This window comes from Pinus tabuliformis, chromosome 8 (genome assembly GCF_031772625.1).
Source record: "Pinus tabuliformis cultivar Carrire ecotype Pingquan chromosome 8, CPIR1, whole genome shotgun sequence".
Classification (NCBI taxonomy): Eukaryota; Viridiplantae; Streptophyta; class Pinopsida; order Pinales; family Pinaceae; genus Pinus; species Pinus tabuliformis.
Genome location: NC_142294.1, coordinates 529,123,278 through 529,129,931, shown reverse-complemented (window position 1 = coordinate 529,129,931; position 6,654 = coordinate 529,123,278). Strand labels below are relative to the sequence as shown.

At 40.8% G+C, this 6,654-nt stretch overlaps 1 pseudogene; it reads right to left on the bottom strand.

Moving 5' to 3' along the window:
• Positions 1 to 242: 242 nt before the first annotated feature.
• Positions 243 to 1,660, bottom strand: LOC149236485 (uncharacterized; annotated as a pseudogene).
• Between the last annotated feature and the right edge of the window lie 4,994 nt (positions 1,661 to 6,654).

Below are 6,654 nucleotides of genomic sequence, written 5' to 3'. Positions count from 1 at the left end.
CAAAAACCCCCAAAGATATGACTGGCAGTGATGTCAAAATAATATTGAAAAGCAGCATATACCAATCATCATATATGGGCTGTCCAATTCGAAAATCCTTCCCCTCAGGCTTTTCTGCATTATTAAATTTGCCTCCTTTGCAACTTTACATTTGCGAGATTCTGCAGCAGCCAAAGACATAGCCTCTTGTGCTTGCTTTGCTGTCTGTTGTAACTCTGCTTCTTGTTGTTTGCATCTGTGTGTCAAGTTCCCATATTTCCTGTCCTCGGAGGTAATTTCCCACATGTAGGTGCTATTGGCTTGCTGGGATCATCAATAACAAAGGGCTTTTCATCTGCTACCAGAAGTTTCCCTAACAAATCACACTCTTGGAACAGGTGATCAATAACAGTAGTACTGTTGCTTTCTAAGCATGAGCTTATGATACACTCCACATAATGATGCAGACTATTGTTGAAGGGGTACTCGAAAAAAAGTTTGATAACTGTCTGAAGAGCACCCAAACGAACCAACTCCTGCCAAGCAACTTCACTCCCACTCTTCAACAAGACTGCAATGAATTCCACTATCTTTAAACGATGCATTCCGAAAGGAGGTCTTAATTCTCCATATGTGGTAGGCAGAACATTTGCATCAGAAGACACATTCAACAGCTCTAGCAGTTTACCAAGGCCGTGTAGCATGCCATCCACTGTCTCAGGATTTGGAGTTATAACTGGCTCAATGATATGATTTCCCCATGCTGAACCAGCTGCTCCCAATGCTGATCTTTTTGGGTCCAACAATGAAATGCATACGGACAACGAATGCACTAATGTAGATTTCGACTGTGGGTTCTCTAAGGCATTACAAAAAAGTCGTTCCACAAAGCTTGGGCTGGAAAGCTTCAAGGCCAGTGCAGATGGAGCAAGATGAGTTATAGCACAAAGTGTTTCTGCTGCATTTTGATGTACTGCAGCACAATTCGTTGAGCTCAATGCATCTCCATGATCGATGGAATACCAATCAAATTCACCAATTTAGCCAGTATCTCTTGATGTGCTTGAATATAACGAATGGTGGCTACCGTCTTTCTTAACAACAAGCAGATTACAACCTTGCTAAAGTATCCAACCAGCAAGGTTCTATGGAGCCGGTCAGATTCCAAGAAGGAAAACAGTAAATTCATTAACTCTTCCTCTTCAACCAGTGTCTTGAGAATAATGTCAATTTCACAAGAGAATATCTCACACGCTATAAATGGAAACCTGAAAGCTCGCTTACTTTCTGCACCATCTGGTGGCTCTTGTACAATGTAACATAGCATTTGTTGCATTTGTTCCTTGCCTCGAAGAAAATTAATAAGGCGATTGTTGATAGTCTTGCACTCTTGAATAATTTCCTCCTCGGCAAAGAGGTCTTCAACTGTACATGTTTCTTTGTCCAAAATTGAATCCACCGCTGAAGGGGGCGAGAAACCAGTCATCCGCCAAAACATTTTTCCCAGCTTGCCTTCTTCTCTTGCTCTTCTTCAACTGTGGATCTGCCAATCCCCGGACGTATCGCTGTATTTGGAATTGCGGGAATTGAGGGTTTCGGAGTAGCAGGTGGAACCCAGGAGAATGAACCCTCAACCCCTTTCCCAAAATAATAGGAACGAATGGCAAAGAAGAAAAGTTGGGCCTGGTGTAGGAGGAATTCCTGATCTCTGAAAACTGTAAGTCCTTCCTTTAAACTTAATTGAAACCAATCCCGGCATGTTACCCTGTTACCAGTCCAGTTGTGGAAATACTCATGACCAATAACACCCAAGATAGCAGCATAGTCTGCATCCGTTGCAGTTTGTGGGGATGCCAAAACAAACCTTGAATTAAATATATTAAGGCTCTTGTTCTCCAGCGTTCCCATGTTAAAATCAGGTACTGCCACGATGTTGAATAGATCAAGGTCATATTCCAGACCAAAGACATCCTCATCCCATTTCATGGCCGCCTTAAGGGAATACATGGCATGAGCAGTCTTTGATATATCATCTGCAGGAGTCCAAATGCGAAGTGAAACTTGGCGTCCTTATCGTGTAATGAATGTATCATTTCTACTGACTAATTGGCCAGCAACCAAAGTAAATAGATAACACGGCTTCTTGAAAAGATTTTCCCAGACAGCATAGTGTCTGCCATCCTTCAGATCCTCCTGCTCTATTAGATTTCCATTATAATAGAGGAGACTGACTGAGAAAGGGCCTTCAATGTCATCACAAAAGCTGCTTCCTGAGAATGATCCCCGTCAAAACATATGCAGACAAAGGCAACCTTGACTTCCATTCGACTTCATAATAATTTATATTACCGCTATCCCCTTTGATGCCAACAGAGCCTGCACGTGTCAAGACCGACATGTAAGACTTTACACATGCTATTCTCGTAAAATTCTTGCAGAAAATATGACAGCTGGTGTGAGATGTGCTATGGATCAGCACGAATTCCCCATTTCGTAGCGCAGTTAGTGCAAAGTCGGTGTTTTTCGCTACGAAATCACTAAAACAGGTTACGCTGCGAAACTGCTAAAGGATTTATGCGCTGCGAAAACACTTTGTCCTTAAGCTAGTCTGAGCAATTTTGGCAACAGAATTTTCAGTGATAACATAACCCTCACTCGACCGGGGGGCATGCGTATATCATCCTTGCGGTAGATTATTTTACCAAGTGGGCCGAGGCGATGCCTACATTTGAGGTAGACGGCAAAACTGCTGCAATTTTCGTGTTCAATCATATAATTGCTAGGTTTAGTGTTCCACAAGCGATTATCACTGATCATGGGCGTCATTTTCGAAACATTATGATGACTGAACTTACAGACCAACTTGGCTTGCGTCACGATAGTTCAACTCCATATTATCCACAGGCTAATGGTCTGGTTGAAGCCATCAACAAAGTTCTAGTCATCATGATCCGACGAATCATTGGGATTCATAGGTCGAATTGGCATAACATGTTATTTTCAGCACTTTGGGCATATCGAACCTCAGTAAAAACGTCAACCGGTTTCACTCCTTTCCAACTAGTTTATGGTCTGGAAGCTGTGTTACCCATTGAATGCGAAATATCGTCATTGCAAATGGCCATCGAATTACTTCCAACCACCTCCGAAGAGGAAAAACGTTTTTTATACTTGGCTCAGCTAGATGAGAATCGAAGTGATGCTGCATTAGCAATCGAAACTCATGCCAAATGTATTAAAGCTCAGTATGATCGAAATGTTACCCCTCGTAATTTTTCGGAAGGAGACCTAGTCTTATTGTACGATCAAGCAAATGATAAATTAGGCGCTGGAAAATTTGTACCCATGTGGCATGGTCCTTATGTTGTTAAGCGTAAGCTGGCAAAAGGGGCCTATGAATTGGTAGACTTTGACGGGGTCTTTTTAGGTAAACCCAGAAATGGTCTTTACCTGAAGAGGTATTATGCTTAAATCTGGGTGTGGAGATTTTTAGTTAGGTTAGTTTTCTTTCTAGCTAGTGCATTTTAGTTTAAAAAGTGTACTTAGATTAGAGAGTGTTTTTTGTCATTATTCCTGTTTATCTTGATTTTACTCTTGATATTGCAGATGTCGACGCCTATCCAAACATACATTGGTTTTGCTGATGGTGCCTGTCGTAATACACGGAACATTTCTTCCGCAGCTTGGGTTATTTATTCGCCCTCTGACGAGTTGGTATCTATGCATGGGGTAAGCCTCGGTCAAACAACAAACAACATTGCAGAGTATAGCGCAGTGATTGAGTTATTATCTGAATATATTTCATTTGGGATTCGGAGTTTGATAGTGAGGTTAGATTCTTAACTCGTTGTATTACAGCTTAATAGAGTATATGCCATTAGAAATCCAGTGTTATTGAGATTATTTTTGAGAGTTCGTCTCTTGGAGCGTGAATTTGACTATATTGAATATCAGCATATACCAAGATATTTAAATACATTAGTAGATTTGATTGCTTCTCGAATCTTAAGTAGACATTTGCAATAATCATACAAGTAAATTTAAAAACATTCCATAAGATGTTTTACAAGATAAGCCGGTAATAGTGATATAGTATAGCATAGAAGTGTGTCAAATATACATTGTCTTCAATCATAGGTTGAAAAACACCTTATGATCTGTAAAAATGATAGTGCAAAAAGCAAAAAATGTCGTATGTGTCTACAACAAGCAATCATCCTATCACTGGTGATGATCACGATAAGAAACCATTGTACGGGCCACCTTACAAAGGAACCTCCTGAAAGGTCCTGGGACCCCAATCACATAGCGCTGTAGCCTAAGAGGAATGTCATCTATGCTGGTCTCTAGAATGTCTACTGTCAAACGCTCTAGATGGCTCTCCAATTCGGCCAAGGTCTATGTGGATTCATCCTGTGGGGTTGGTGCTGCTGCTGCTGGTTGTTTCCTCTCATAGGGCCGGAGAGTGGTTGGTCGCCATGGACCTACATCTGCATTTAAAACTTTTACTATCAATTTTGGGACGAGATAAAAACAAAACAAAAAATTAAATTAGAAAATGTTGAAAATGATTTTACCTGAGTCATCCCATTGCTCTCCTGGTGGAAGAGCCATGTCTGGGTCACCACGATAATCTACCCCAGCGTAAGGAAAGTCCTAAATAGCAAAAACTTGGTTCTCCAACCAATGGAAATACTCAGGAGTGAATCGAATGACTTCTGTCCCCTCCTCAGGATGACGGGCCATAACTGCAACCCAATGCATCAGTTTGGGCTCTCGAGGAAGTCCAGCTCCAACAGTGAGATGTTGTGGGACCAACATTGGAACCCTCTCCAGACCAAAGCTCACAACTAAAGCACCATATCCAAAGGTCTTCAGTTGTCCGTTCTTTGCTCTAGTCAGTTGGCCTTTTATATTAGCCAACACAGCATCACACCAGTTGAAGATGGTGCCTCGAAAGCAGTCTACTACCATCCGCATTTGGGATCCAGTGGCTATATGTAGTGTTGCACTTCCGCAGAGCCTGGTAACAGTAAACACAATCACTTTTAGTTCAGGAAGGGATATGGTTTTGATATCTATCGCTTTGTCTCTAGTTTGGTCGTTGCAAAACTCTAGTTGAAGGCTATCGACAAACTGGCCACCTGGCCTAGTCCCGAATAGAGTCAAGTTTTCACCTCTCTTAGGCAAACCAGTCAAGAAGTAAATGTCTTCCGGCTCCATTTCGAGCTAGTGGCCACCAATGAAGAAGCACTGGTCCTGTATGTTCCATCTGTCTACTAGCCACTGCAAAACGTCCACCTAGGCCCTCATGCCAGGTATGGCCCAGAATTTGTATAAGCCACATGCCTTCAATGCATCAATCGAAGGTTGATGATTAATCGCGGCAAGATCTACATCCTCGTGCTCCCGTTCTCGCCAATCAAGCATGATGTATACCCTACATTCAATAAAAAGGCGAATTAGAATATCTAAAATCAAAGTTTTTGGGTGAAATTTGAGAAATTTAGGTTTAAAAACCTTTGCTGCGGGGACCGCACCCTCTCTGTTAGAGACAGTGCGTGGGTCCGCACTTTGCCTTCACAGCAGGTGTGAACCTCTAACTTTTTTCCTTTTACGAAAAAGTCGAGGTCCGCGGGTTACCTATGCTATGCCTGCGGACCCCCGCGCGCTGATTTTTAACCTAAAAATTCCTTAAAAAAAGAAATCAAAGCCTAAAAACAAATTTGAAACAGATGAAATGAAAGAGTAGGATGATGTAGATTACCTGGAAGAGACGACGTTCGATTCCAACGGACGGATTTTCCGCAATCTTCACGGGAAGTTTCTGACCAAAAGCTCTCTTTTCTCACTCTGAAGTCAAACGGTAAAAATGAATTTACAAAAACCCTTTTTATAAGCTTTTTTGAATAAATGAGTTTTTAATTTGTTTATTTTTCACTTTAAAGAAGTAACTTTTGCAACATTTTTATCCATTTTAAACATGTATGAGTAATGTTTGAGTTTTTGAGTAGGATAATGGATTTTTCAGGAAAAATTGGTCATTTTCGACAAAAAACATTAGAGTCACCTTTAAGCTCTTTTCTGACTCCTAAAACATGAAAAGATTTCCGAGTTTTTTCTTTTTAAACTCGTTAAAATGGAACTAAAACGACGGTCCACTTACAGCCCTTTTCTGACTGTAAAAACATGAAAAGATTGTCGGATTTTTGTCGTTTCAAATTCGATATTGGTTATAAAACGACGTGTCATTGATCGCTTTTTTACTTTTTCGGATGAGAGGCACTAATTATGAAAAGTACTCCTCGGTCGTAATGATCAAGCGGTTCTCTCAAATATTATTTTATACTTTTTTGGGCTTGGAAGACACAAATTTACGAAAAAGAACAACCATGGAGTCTTCTTAAGTTTTTTCAGACTCTCTAAAATTGAAAAACGACGAGTTTCCCCTATACTGGACTCGTTAAAATTTAACAGTAAAGGACCTGTTCAATTACAAACAGGAACGGACCACTCCTTCTTAGGGTTCGAATTTAAACTAAGTTGGACTCATCCGAAGGATGAGCTTATAATCAAGAAAATGTTATCCTCCTTAAGCTTGTCAAAAATAAAGAGGCACTTGCCAGAAATGGTGGGGGAAAAGAGATAAAAATGAGCCTGTTTGTCATACTTTGT